The sequence below is a fragment of the Emydura macquarii genome, unplaced genomic scaffold (assembly GCF_026122565.2).
Source record: "Emydura macquarii macquarii isolate MOO-44397 ecotype Brisbane River unplaced genomic scaffold, CSIRO-AGI_Emac_v2 contig_480, whole genome shotgun sequence".
NCBI lineage: Eukaryota > Metazoa > Chordata > Testudines > Chelidae > Emydura > Emydura macquarii.
Window position 1 is genome coordinate 12,173,525 of NW_027130617.1, and position 13,111 is coordinate 12,186,635.

The following is a 13,111-nucleotide window of genomic DNA, read 5'->3' on the forward strand; positions in this document are numbered from 1 at the left end:
ATGAAATGTAAAAAAGTAAGTTTATTCTGCACTTTATCAAACGAATTCTGTTATGAAAAGCAGGCAGGATAAAGAAAATGGGAAGGCGGGAATGAACCATATTCTATTTTGATGCAGTTTTTAACCCCTGTTTCAGATGCTGTATAAACTTTTGCCTGAAGAAGCTGCCAAAATCCTGTAGGTGTCATTTCTTGCTTTCCTTGCTGGTGCTGTTATGAAATTTGGTCCTGTTCTGTTGGTTGTGACCCAGTGGCCGCTCCTCTCAATAATGCTTCTTTAGCAAATGGGCCATTTTGAACTTTCATTTTCTGTTAAAATAAATCAGGGGAACTAGACAATTCAAGAGACTGGTGGTTTTAAAAAAAAAAAAAAAAGGTGGTCACTACTCCAAATGCAGCCCATTTTTGTTAGTGACCAAAGTTTGTTATTGTTCGCCATCTGATGGCTGTTTGGTTTGGTGGCCTATATAAAATAAGTTGGTAGTTTCAGTCCAGTTCCTCTCCACAAGAGATTGTCACTCTGTTAGGGTTTTAAGCATACTTCTCAGACAGCTTGGAGAAGCTTACCCAGAGGCAGCTCATACAATACCTGTTCCGTGGATAATAGAGGATTCATTCTGCAGGGTAGAATTCAACAGTAAATTCAGTTCAAGAGGGGGTGGGGGAAAGAGGATCCAAAGTGTTAAATATTCCCAATGCACCTGTTTTAATGGAAACTGAAAGATCAAAACAGGGTTTAGACCTGATGGGCGCTTCCACTACAGTTTTCTGATGGCTGCATTATTTTCTTTTTCAGCCTCTTAAAAAAACAAAGCAAAACAGAGATGAGGAGTAATAAGTGCATCTGGTGTGTCCTTTGTAATAAGTTGGGAAAGATCCCAAAAGCCTACCTGCCAAAAGAAGTTTGTTCAAAGTGGTAGATGGAAGGCACTAAGGATGATTCTATACAGAAAGTTATAGCAGTGATCCTAGGCATTAGAAGATAATTGAGTAACCTTAACAGGAATAAAATATACTTACCAGTTTTTCCAGTGGTTGATTATGCATCTACTGCATTGTTGCTGTGAAATAAAATACAGTATTTTATTTCATAATATGGAAACCATGGACCTCTATTGGCAGTATATTCCCCTGGGGTCTTCCAGAGGAAGACAACTTGCGCCTTTGGAGACATGATCCTCACTTCCCCCCAATACTGCAGGAGCATCTCAGTGGTGGATCTTCAGGATTCTATCTCTGTGCAGTTGGAGGGGAACAGTCAATGAAAAGGGCAGGACAGGGGCTGGGCTCCTCTGGATTCTATTTCCCAAATCTAATGGTAAAAACCCTGGAAGATAACCCCCTCTACCTTGTTACTTGGTAATATGGAACACCTCTTTTAGCAAGTCCCACAGACTGCTATGGTGAACGAGTTGCTTGCACTATGGCTCCAGTGTAGGTATACAGACAGCCACCAAAGGTAAAGGCTACCAAATCCAGTGCAGAGGCGTAAGCCCTCTGTGTAGATGGTGCTGTGTCACCAGCACATACTGAGATTCTTGTGGATCCCATGAAATCTGCAAGTTCTTGTCTTCTTTCAAACACTGCCCCAAGTGGAAGAATTCTTAAGAAACTTGGCAAGTTTCTTTTTCCCTTTTGTAGGTTATTCCCATATAGGGGAGCATGGAGCCCTAAAATTGTACCAGTGGTCACCACTATAAAGTTTTCTTCAGTCCTACAGAAAATGCTATGTGTACAGCCACGTGAACTTGATTTGGAAGAAAATTGATTAAAAACACTAGAAGGTACCCTAAAGATTTGTTTCTAGTTGTTTTATTACCTGCATCTGGATATGAAAGGGCATAATTTAGGTAGCTAGATCTAACCGGCATTTTTGTGTACTCTATGTACTTACACCTGTACCCCAATAACTGCCTCTCAGATGGCACCCCCATTCCAAACTGTTGTATGCTGTATCTTACTGCACTCTTTACTTACCTTGATCCCAGCCGGTGGGGTCTTTTTAGCCTTCCCCATAGGGAGATGGTCAGAGGTGTGCAGCAGCAAACGGTCAGTGTCCGTTCCCAGCAGTGCTGTAGGTTCCCAGAGGCTGTCAGAGTAGGAGGTAGTGGTGCTCCTGGGGCTTTCATGCTACCCGCTGGTGTCTGTGCCCTTGGTGGGGATGAGAAGAGCAGGGCTGCTCTTCCCCTTTGCTCCAGAGATAAAGCCATGAAGCTGCTGCTGGTGCAATTTGGCTCTCAGGGAAATAAGTTATTTCTCCCTCAGCTTGTGTGTGCGGGGGAAGTTGGTTGTCATTTGAGCTTTGTCAGTGGGACTTGCTCTCCACCACTGGTATCAAGGACCCGCTCTCCTCCTTGTCCCCTAGGGTTTTCAACCCTCCAGGATTGTCCTGGAGTCTCCAAGAATTAAAGTTTAATCTTTAATTAAAGATTATGTCATGTGACGAAACCTCCAGGAATACACCCAATCAAAAATGGCAACCCAGTGGTGCAGCAGCCACAGTTCCCAGGTGCTGGCCTTACCCATGGGAGAATTTCCTGTTACCCGCTCTCTACTTTCCTACCATGGTGAATAACTCATGGCCCACTCTGCAGACCACATTCAGGGAACACTGCCATTGGCACTTATAATACCAAAACAATAAGTACTTTAAGAATGGTTAAGGCAGACAGAACTCTGCGTGTAGACTGCAAGATCAGTCCGTTAGGGCTGTCACAACAAAACATAAAAGCCTGCTACTTTACTTATTATTAATCGGGGCTGTGCTGTATATGGTGTCTTCATGTGCTCATTTTGCATTCGTTACTGGGCTACACCCTACGATTACTCAGAAATATCAGCTAGCGCTCATACAGGGGTGCCTGCTCAGTGCTTTCACGTCATGTCGTGCACTGGGCACATTACACTGGGAGCAGCACTGGCTTCCATTTTGCTTGTAAGGGAAGTATAAAGTGGTGTTTTTAAACCTTCACTGGAAATGGTTTTGGTCCTGACTGCCTCTCCATATGTCATTCCACAGCAATTGAAATCAGCTGAGGTGCAGCAAGTTACCAATTTAACTGGGATAGAGCTTGTAACAAGACGTTATCAGGCAAGAGTCCTCAGGAAAGGTCCTCCTACAGAGCTAAATGCAAAATCCATCTTTTCACTCATACTTTCCTGTAGAAACACCCACACTTTCATACTTAGATATATATCTTTAAAAAAAAAACAAACCACCACCACCACCTAAAACCAGGCTTATTTTTTGTTAGCGGAGAAGAGAGAGACAGATATTAATGTTGGCTCTTTTACTAGTGGAAGGCACTCAGATGCTATACTGATAGGCACCGTGTAAGAATCTAGATGCATATGCAGCAGGAAGATTTGTAACAGGGCATTATCAGAGAACCATCCTCGAATCTGGAAATTACTCCCCTGTCCCTGAGATCAGGGGAGTCCAGACTTGTTGACTTTAATGCGTGATCTATTTATTTCCCCAAGCTTTTTCTGATGAGGCGGGCCAACAGAAAGAGAAATGTTTTGAAAGGGATATCGAGCCATTAGAATTTAGTATGATTATTTTTAATAAAAATAGCACAGATGCCTAGGGTTTGAGATTCAGTGTCTTTGGTAAAGGAAAGCAAATAAAAACAATTATTATAATAATTAAAGTTGTAGGGCTTATGGCTTCTGTATGCATCGACATTCTCATACTCTTTGCTCATGGGGGTGGGTGGAGGTAGCAGAGTGAAGGCTGTTTGCATACTGATAGGGCAGGATGCAGCTGGGAGGAAGCTTGAAACTCTGTCATAGGGTCTGCAAACAATCCAGTGACATCAAATGGATACCTACTGTTTGCTTGAAATCAGTGTAACAGGGAAGATAATGGAGGGAAGATGAAATAAGGAAAAAGAGAGTACTATCCGTTTTTTCAGCATGTTGCCCTTTCTTTGACACATACCAGTTCCGTGTGTGTGTGTGTGTGGTTTTTTTTATTCTACTTAGTTATGTCACAGCTTCTTACCAAGCCCCAGAAAGAACCCCCTTGACTGGCCTCATTTTTTAACTCAGTAACTTATTACAGTAAAGTTGTAGTTAATGGTTTCTGGAAAGATGATAGCTGTCTGCATTTAAATGTACACACTTTGGGCTAAATATTGAGAAATCACAGGTATGTAATGCAAATCCTGGGTGTGCCAGCCAAGCCTGTAGAAAAAAAGCTCATTAGGATTAATCTCTCACGGGGTGACTAATGCAAAGGGAATGAGGTACTTTCCCCCTTGAGACTGCATAGCTTTCAAAATGACTCCACTGGAATGTAGCTAGTCACTTTCTGCAGTAAGTATGTTATCTAGCCTGGAAACCCTTGCTTTAGGTCTCAGAATAGCACAGTAATTTACAGAGACCTATAACTGCCCAATCCATACTGGGTTTAAAATAAAACATCATGCCCAGTTTGGGCAAATTGAGTTACATAATTATCCAATGTACTTTAAGAGCATTAAGAGCAGCAGCACAGAGAGCTGTCTTACCTCCTGTTTTGCTGCTTGAGCTTTGCCAGATTTTTATGTTTGAGGACCCGTATGTATGAAGTGATGCATTTGTTACATCCCATCTCAATCTCGTTTCCACAGTGACTTCCACATGTAATATTAGCAAAATGACTTGCTGGCCTAGCTTACTAATGCCATGGCTATGTTAATAAGTAATAGCTGAAGAAGTGTCATTTTATTGATCGATCTATGCACTCTTTCTTGGGTAGATTATTATTTACTGCTAACATTTGTATAAGACACTAGGATTTTATTTTATTTTATGGTGCACATGTTGTAATCACCTAACAGCAGTCAAAAAAATTTCAGTGGTATATAATTGTTAGCCCCATAAAAGAAACATAAATGGTTGTCTTATCAATAAACTACATAGAACTGTCTACTGACCCAAAGAAAATCTCACCATAATTTATGGTATTTCATCACCTTGCACTGCATTCCAGTAATTTACCACAGCAGTTGTAGTTTCAGACAGAAAATCTTTGTATTTTTCTTGCTTCCATCAAATAAAAAAATTTTTTTTTTTTAAATTTCATCTGTATTACACATTTTATTCTAAGTATTTTATCAATCCTGGTGAGGATATTAGCAGATCCTTCTAAAACTCTTGCCAGTTTTCAAAGAGAATTAACGGAAAGGGTAGATTTTCCTGATAATCCTTTTAAAATTAAAATAGAACACCAAAACATTGTTTAAGTGACATTAAGGGTCTAACCTAAACTAAGTAAAGCTGGGAAATTCAAAGTGAATAGCTGATACTCTCTGGATAAATGCTCATTGTGCTTACGTATTGAAGCCAGAGACTGGGAAACCTCAAAAATTCAGAGGTCAGTTCAGTTCAGATAATATCCAAACTTCTGGATGCATATTTGAACCCCTTTAGTCTGGTGACTGGGTTAGAAATCTTAAGGATCAGGCTTTCTTGTGAGAAATGCAGCATTTCCTCATTGGTCGGACATGGTGCCAAAATGAGGACTGATAGACACAGGAATGGATTTTTATACAGCACGTCACAACTTTTAGTAAACTTAAACACAGGGAATGGTCACTACCTGCCCATACTCTCCTATACCAGGCATTAAGTGGTCCAATGTGGGGTTTATAGGGCTCCTGTCATATCACCCGTAACTCTGGGTAGGCTCGACTCAGCTTGCTCCGTGTCCTACCATCTTATGCTTCCTACAGGGGGGACAGAGGAGGCAGAAGTGTGGGGACCTCAGCCTACAATGGCCACAAGGTCTTACCCTTTCCCATGAGCCCAAGGCCAGTCAGCAAAATCTCAGGTCTGTTACCTGAAGAAGCCCTTCTTTTTACCCTTTTAATTGCACAGGAAACTGGCTTCAAGTTGTGACAAATTAACATCTCAACCAAGTAACTTAGTTAGGTAATGAGCGTATCTCTACTTAACCTACTGTGGCTCAAATGTGCTGCAAAGAAGATGAAAGATCCCCCCACGCCTCTGCCAATTGGCCATATGGCAGAAAAAATTCCTTTCCGTCTCTTGAGCAGGCAGTTGGCTAGACTTGCAGCATCTGCAAGGCCAGATTCCCATTCCCATGGTCCATGCTCTGCCCTCCTTCACTGCCAGCCCCATCATGTTCCCCCAGCCACTGAGGTTGGTAGGTGGCATTTTTGGTCAATTCATGATGAGAATGGCTCTGCTTGTACTAAGTAGCTTGTTCTTCCTTCCCTGCTTAACAGTAAAAAAGCGAGTTGTTACACAAAATATTTTTAACCAGTAGAGATGGACCTGAGCCACAAAGTTTGGATCCATGTCTGGTCTTCCCTAAAATTTAGAATGCTCTGGTCCCACATATTCTTTCTGATCCATCTATATTTAAAAAATAATTTTACTACCTTTTTTTTTTTGTTTTTTTTTAATTTTTAAATCTCAAAGGTCTGTCCTGTTTTAGTTTTGGTCTAAATTGTGCTGATTCTTCTTTTATCCATTCAGTTCACCATACCCACATACCCAATGTACTGCTTTATTAGCTTCATATGCTTATCTGATATACAGGCAATACTTGGGCACAGCAGGACTTGTAAAAAAATATCTCTTATAATACTCCCATAATTCATGTGATTTGTATATCATTCTAGGAGTTGATGTTAACACTCACTAAATGTTCATTCTGACTTACCTAAGAAATATCCCATGATGTTTCACAGTGCTAGTCCTTTAAAATGGATGGCAAATTTTTGTACGAAAAGGGAACTTTGTCTTCCCATGGCATTTTCATTTTTTTTTTGAATAAGCTAAAACTCCAGTTAATTTGAGGCAGAAAAAAACCTTGCCTCTCAGCCACTCGCAATAAAGTTAGCCCATATTTTACTGAACTGTTGTAAGCAGAGCCAGGAATCACTGATTAATGCCAGAATCTCCTTTTAGTTTTTCTCTCAATGCATTACTTTCAAATTTGCATAATTGTTTAAAGTTGCACATTTTGCAGATACTGCCCCTGTTAAATGGTACAAGAAAAAACATTACGTTACGTTACTGACAGGATCAAAACAGAAAGTGACACTTTTATGCAGTTGTGTATTTTGTGAAACAGGCCTGTAATTGGAATGTATTAATGATTTCCTTGACTGCCCTGCGCTGCTCCACCCCAGCTCCCCCCAAAATAATCCACATAAACTCTAAGGACATTTAACACATTTTAAGCTGTCCAGTTCTATGTAGTTCCTTGTAAAGTAAGTTGGAATGATGATTCCAGTTTTTTAAGACGTGTTCAGACAGAAACTCACACATACACATAGCAACACATAAAGCACGAACCTGTTAAGGATTTCACCTTTTAAGAAATGACAGAATAATTACAGGACAACTTGTCCTTCATGACTAAAAACAACCAAGCTAAAGTGCTTTCAAGGCTGGTGTGGCCTACTTCTCTACTGGCAAGCTGCATAAATCATAAACTGTTAAGGGATTGATTCATACAATATGTGATACAGGAGTCGATATAATATGTTTATGTAAAATATATGTACAGCACACGCAGCTATTGAACTAAATTCAGTTCTTAGTTATACATATGAATGAGTGAGAGCATACTAATAAATAAATATATAATATATTATTATTAATATCAAATATCCAGGATACCCAGTCATGCTTTTCTAATGAACGGGTACATAAGTGCTTACAATTTAAACCCTCTTCATGAAAGGTTTTTAATGGTTGTCAATTCGACCTCAGGCTAAAACCTAGTATATCAGAAGTTCTTAGCCCTGCATAAATGTTTCTGGCTTTGTAAAAGAAAAAAATTCTGTCATCTCATTTTACCTATTTTCTGGATGGATCAAGATTAAAATGTTGTGGTTAACAGTTTAAAAAAAAAAAAAAAAAAAATCCTACCCTACCTACACATACAGAAAAAAAATTAAGGCTGTATTTTTATAAATCTATGCCAGCACTTTGATGTACATTAATGGCCCTTGAAGGGTCAGTTTGGGTGGCTAAGTGGTAAATTTTCTTGCATGTGTCTGTGACCTAATATGCTGCCATTGTCTTTCAGATACTGTGGATATTCTATAGTAGTGAGGTGGGATTTCTCTCTCTCTGTACATTCTATTGTTCAAGCTGCAAATATGCTCCTGTTTTAACTAAGGCCAAGGGAATCCGGGAGGATCCAAATGCAAGGGTGGCCCAGTCTCTGCAAGTTTGTTAGGAGGTTTAAGTTGTCTAGAAATCAAACCTACAAGAAAATGGTACCAACTTCAAGCCCTCGAGGCTTCTCCTCTCTGGATTTAACTTATAGGGACACAGTTTCAAAGGGCCCTTTTCTAGTTTTCAGTTTGTGCACAAACCATTTTGCACACAGACACTTGGACTGTTTTTGAGCACTGTAATCTGCATGCACAGGCATTAGATTCTGTCTTTTGTGCATGCAGATAACAGAATTTACATGCACGAAAATCATTTGGTCTCAGTCTCTGTAGAGCTTGGGAGGACAGGCATTTAAGATTTGAAGGACAGATGCATAGCAGGGGACTGGTGGTATATATGGTAGCTGGGTTTGGAATATTGAAATAGAGATGCCATGTAATGAAGATGAAGGTACAATTCTCACCTGTGTCTGACTTTCACTGAGCACGAAAGGAATTTAAATACAAAGAGAGAAGTAAATATAATATTAAAGGTGATCTTGTATTATGAAGGATAGCATTCATTTGAGACCCAAATTTTTCTCTCCTTACACATACTAGACATTTTCCCACCTCGGGTCCATTTCATTGACAGCCTTTTCACTGGCTTTAATGTGATTTCAGTTGGACCCATATACCTTACCTTATTAGTATTAGAATTGTTAAATTATTCAGTGGGGACTGTAGACTGTAAAAGGCCAGGTCCTCAACTGGTGTAAATCTGTGTCCAATGATGTCAGAGGAACTACATCATTTTATACTAGCTGAGGATCTGGCCCTATAGCTTTAGATACAAAAAGGGAATCTACATCACTTCGAAGTTCCTTAGCCTCCTAATTACCATCAACACCATCACACTGGGGGAAATCTGAATCTAGATCCAAACTTTGCAGTTTAGATCCCCATCTAATTATAAACAAAGCCCAGTGACCCAAACAGGAGCCACTGCAGGTTCAGAACTATAATGTAGGATCCAATTTAAATTGGGAAAAGTCAATAAATTACAATATCAAGCCAATACTCGGCCCAGTCCTACACTCCACACTCAGACAAACTCTTTTTGAAATCAGTAGGGGTCTCTCTGGTGTCAGTGGGAGGTTTTCCTGAGTAAGGAGTAAGGTCTTGTGACTTTATTTCAGTGTTCAGCCTGTATGATATCAAGTCCTCTACAGCAATGCACTTATGCCCAATTGGGTGAAATATGGATGTAATAGCAGCCTTAATTCTGAATTTCTCGGCTTTTTCAGTTCTTTTATATATGATCAAATTGTTCTGGGAAGGCGTTAGCCACATGAGTCCCATTAGAGTCACTGGGCCATATTCTCAGCTGGTGTAAATCATTCTTGCGCCACTGAAGTAAATAGAACTCTGCTGATTTCCATGAGCTGAGGATCCGGCCCATTAGGAGTGACGTGGCTATAAAATCTTGCACAGCGCTTTGAAAGCGGTACCACTTCAGTGCTGCTGCAATGTGTTTTTTATGATATTTATGGGAAACTCACTTCCTCTATGTGGCTGAGAAGCACTAACTAACACCCATCAACTTTATACCATTCCCACTCCATAACTATTAATACTAATAATAACTAATGTTCTAAGTTATTGCTATCCTCTGCATCTCCCAGTGTGTTTTTTGTCTGTTTCTTAGATTGTAACTATATTTGTGTCTTGATCCGTATATATTCACAAACACACAGAGAATGTTATTAGCTGGGATTGTCTTGTACAATGCAATATCCATGCTTAACAAATACAGTTCTGTGTGTGTGTGTGTGTGTGTGTGTGAAAGATACATGGAATATGTTATTAGTGGGGGCTGTCTTTATTTGTGTCTTGTGACAGGGGCAGTCCAGGTGCTTTATAAATAATATACTCACATGGATAATATTATATACTAAATGTCTTGAAACACCCTCATTCCTTTTTCATTCGGTAACTAATGAAATTATACTTAGGCAAGAACATAATTGTGTTAGCAGTTCCAGTGTCTAGACTGAACTCCATTGCACTATTGACTGTGGCAATGATTTGACATAAGCAGTTGGGGTGGTTTTTCTGACAGGCAATCACTGGAAAGTGTGTTGCAACAATTTCCTTCCAATTATCTTCTTGTTGTGGAGGGTGAGGGGGAATCATACTTTGTGAGATGTGGCAGTAAGTGTGCATGTGCTTTTCTGTTATACACTGGCTAGATCTTTGGTAAGCACAGGAAGATCGTAGAGGAATCCATTTTTCCAGCTGCACAAATAATGGCAATACAGATCTATGGTTTCTAGCAATTTTATTTTTATATTCCATTGTAATATTGTAAAATCTGCCCCCAGCCCCAATGAATCTTATATTTGACATATGTCTCCTTTTGACAAATAAAATTCGTTGATGGTCCGGTGTGTGAGAAAGTGTTACTAAACATTCTGCTTATACACCACACTACAGTTTCAAAATACCTAATGGCATTCTGTGTTGGAGGCTATACAACCCTGCTACATCTGTTCACCTACCATGTGTAGCTAGTGGTTATGGATTTAATGTATTTTTTTTAATCTATGAAGGACCAGATTTTCAGGCTGGCCCTTAGAAAGAAGGGTGAAAAAAGTGGGAAGGCAAGGAAAGATAACAGGAAATTTTTATTATGGAGTGTGTGGCAATAATATCCACAAATGTCACCACATTATTCCATAGTGCAAACTTCTTCTAGAAGTCATGACACTGGTATGGCAAAATTTATTTATCCTTTATTCATATAACTTTCTCTGTTGCTTAGCAATGTAGATCTCAGTGCCTAAGAGAAACCAAGCAAACCAACAGAAGTTTCAGATTGTATTGAGCCTCCGTTCCAGTGAATAAAGATAAGTAGCATTCGTCGTCCAAACTGAACATTCCCCCTATTGTTTCTAATGGGTCATTGCAGATCCAGTCAGGACTGACGCTCAGGTTTTAGACATCATTCAAGATTGCATGAAGAAAACATGGAGCACATCCAGAACCCAGAGTGATGTTTGCTTTGAGGCCCCTGGCCATGGCCTGTTTAATTATTGAGGATATGGCAAAAAACTGCAATAGGAAAAGGCATAATTTAATCTTTGGAGAGCTGTTTGGGGAATGTAGGGTAGGGAGACTTGCTTTATATAGCAATTTCCTTGTAGGTTGAAATCTATACAATTTTAAAAAGCTGGTGATTGCCAGCCCTTGTGTGCATCTGTATTCAAACAGAGGTAAATGGTATGCTAACTAAACCAGCATAGCTTCTTTTACATTTGTGTGTGTGTGTATATATATATATTTATTTATTTTAGTCATTGCATTTTAGACCATAATCCTCACCTAACTTGTTAAGCTTTCATTGGGTACTTGGTGCCAAATTCAGGGGTGATGTGTAATTTGGATTTCCATGCACTCAGTTTAGACTCAATGGACTTTATTCAAGTAGGAGAATGTCTGAGCATGTTGATGAATAGGTATGAATCTAGACAGTATCTAAATTTGAGTAAAATGCACATTGAGGGGGTAAATTACATTAATTTTGACTCTCTCTAGACTTTAAATTAGAGCCAATTAAAATCACCATATATTCTTAAAAGCCTACCGTACAGTTGTTCCTAAGTATAATACTTAGGTCTAATGATAGAAAAGAGTCCAGGGGGCCTGCACAGAGTGTAAAAGGATTTCTTACTCCCCTTTTCTTTGTCAAGATCAATGGCCAAGCCTTGGGCCACTTAGGATTTTTTCTCTGAATTGATTTGCCCATTCCTACTCTTGTTAAAATTTACACCCATGGATAAATACAGAGTTAGTTTTTCTTCCTTCCTAGATATGGATTTACAGTTCAAAAATATTCAGGAATATCAGAGAGGGGATGCATTTCCAAAAGGTGGCAGACAATGTAGAAAGGGGGAAAAAATAGCCCCAATGAGAATGTAACATGTATCCTCATCTCTAAAAGTTTTTGAGAACTTAGAAAATTCTAAATGCAAGGGAAGAGTACTGTATATCCCCGGGCAGCTTTAATTTGCATGACCAGCACTTACTCAGCACAGTGCTATAGATATTGAAGACCTTGCAGCATTAAATGGGTCACATTTAACTGTTCTTGAACAACTGATCCTATGTATTCAGCATAAACAGTTTTTTTATCAGATATAGGTATCATGACTTCTCTTTTCACTACATTTTCTTTGATAAACATATATTCATTGTGGAGACAAGGTAGGTGGGGTAATATCATTTATTGGTCCAACTTCAGTTAGTGAAAAAGACAAACTTTCATGCTATACAGGCAAACAGTGTATATTCCATGTGGCCATTGCAGGAAAATTCCACTCATTAATAGTGTCTGAGTTTCCCCATGTACTCCCAATGCCATGTAAATATAGGAGCTCATTCTGCACTTCTCTCATGCCTCTTTTTTCACAAATGATTGTTCTTTCAATGCCAAATTGCTGTTAGATGTTTACGCATGGCTCCTTGAAAGTCAGTAAGAGTTGGGTGCTTACATCTGACCAAAAAATGTGGCCCTTATATGCCTGTATTGTAGTACAAATCATAATGTCTGTTGCACTTTTAGTGTTTGGGTAGATTGAAATTGATTATCTGCATTTCGTCAGGTAAATCCACAGTGCCTTTGCCCCACTGCCCAAGGAGCAGCAACAGAACATATGAGGGACAGTTGTTTTTCAGAAACCAGAAAAGGCAAAATGATGAGCAGCCTTCACTGCAGATAGATGTGGCAGGGACTTTATCATCCCTTTTACAAAAATCCTCTGTAATTCCCATTTGTTTTGTCCCCTTATGTTTCTGGAAAAGTAATTCCTCTGTAATACCCATTTGTTTTGTCCCCTTATGTTTCTGGAAAAGAAATCCCATTCTCCATGTTCAGAATCTTTATTTAAATAGCATCGAGCAAACTTAGTTCAGAAGCTAATGCCTGGT

General features: G+C 39.4%; 1 protein-coding gene across 4 annotated transcripts in view; it reads left to right on the top strand.

Annotated features, from left to right (window-relative positions):
- LOC137146894 (uncharacterized) overlaps positions 1 to 13,111 on the top strand; it is a 221,707-nt gene that overhangs the window by 49,285 nt on the left and 159,311 nt on the right. The window lies entirely within an intron of this gene.